We start from the raw sequence: 1260 nt of genomic DNA, 5'->3' as shown, positions 1-1260 counted from the left end.
GGGATGGGATGGGATGGGAGGAAGGGGCTCCTCCTCCTCCTCCGCACCCCAGGGCACACAGGACAAGGGGAACCGGGAGCAAAACAATCCCCAGATGCTGATTCCCTGCCGCGGAGCCGCTTCCCGGGCGTGGAAACAACCCCTCCCTTGGAAAACCTGTTTCCACGTGGTTCCGTCCAAAAATGCCCCCGAGTCGCGGCAAAGGAGACCCGAAATCCCGCGAAAACGCCGCAGAGACCCCAAATCCCAGGGAAGCACCAAAGAGCCGCGGGGGCAGAGCGGGGCTGGGGTGAGGGGGGGGACACCCGGGGGTCCCGCAGAGCCCCGGAGCAGCTCGGGCCCCCCCCCAGCCCGCCACAGCCCCCCCGGCGCTCCGGCCCCGTCCCGCTGCTCCCGCTTTATTTTTAGGGTGGGAACTGAGCCAGCGCCGGCGCCACCGTGGGAGCCGCCCGGGGCTGGGGGGGTCGGGGCTTTGGGGGGGTTTTGGGGGGGCTCGGAGCAGCCCCAGGGCAGGGACGCATCTGTTTTTTGGGGGGGAGGGGTGCCACAGCAGCCCCGGGCTGGGGACACGCTCGCTTTGGGACATTTTTGGGGAGCGCCGGAGTTCGCTCCCCTCGGGGCGCCCCTTTCCAGCCCCGGCCGACCCCTGATCGCCAAACCCTCACCCCAGACCCCCCCAAACAGCGGCCCGGAGGGGTGGGGAGGGTCACTGCTGCAGGAAGGGGGGGTCGGATGGACCCTGAGGGACCCCCGAACCCCGATCCCGGCGGTGCCGGCGCCGCGGTGACGCCCCAGAACCGCCGGAGCCGGTTTTGTCCCGGCGCCGGCTCCGACCGCGACCGTCGGGCCGGTTCTGCGGCCGCCGGGGAGGGCGGCCCCCCCCTCACTGCGGGCCCCCCGGGCCCCCAAAACCGCGCCCCGAGCCCCCAGCAGCCCCCCCGAGCCCCCCAAACCCGCGGCCCCTTCCGTGCGGGGCGCGGCCGCTTTTGCTTTCGCTTTGCTTCGCTTTTTATTGCCCCCTTTTTCCGCCCATTTTGGGTTCGTGCTTTCCGCCTTTCTCCGCGGCCCTTTGACTCCTTCCGCGCCGAGCCGGGGGCCGAGGGGGCCCCGACCCGCGGGGAACCCCCAGAGGTGCCCCCAAGCCGCGGTGGATCCCCTAAAAGTGCCTCCAGCCCGCGGAGGACGGTGCCCCCGACCCCCGGCGAACCCCCGCCGGTGCCCCCGACCCCCGGCCGCGCTGCCGGAGCCCAGGGCCCCCCC

The sequence above is a fragment of the Lepidothrix coronata genome, unplaced genomic scaffold (assembly GCF_001604755.1).
Source record: "Lepidothrix coronata isolate B3197 unplaced genomic scaffold, Lepidothrix_coronata-1.0 Scaffold459, whole genome shotgun sequence".
NCBI classification, from domain to species: domain Eukaryota; kingdom Metazoa; phylum Chordata; class Aves; order Passeriformes; family Pipridae; genus Lepidothrix; species Lepidothrix coronata.
Note: the sequence above shows the minus strand (reverse complement) of the source record.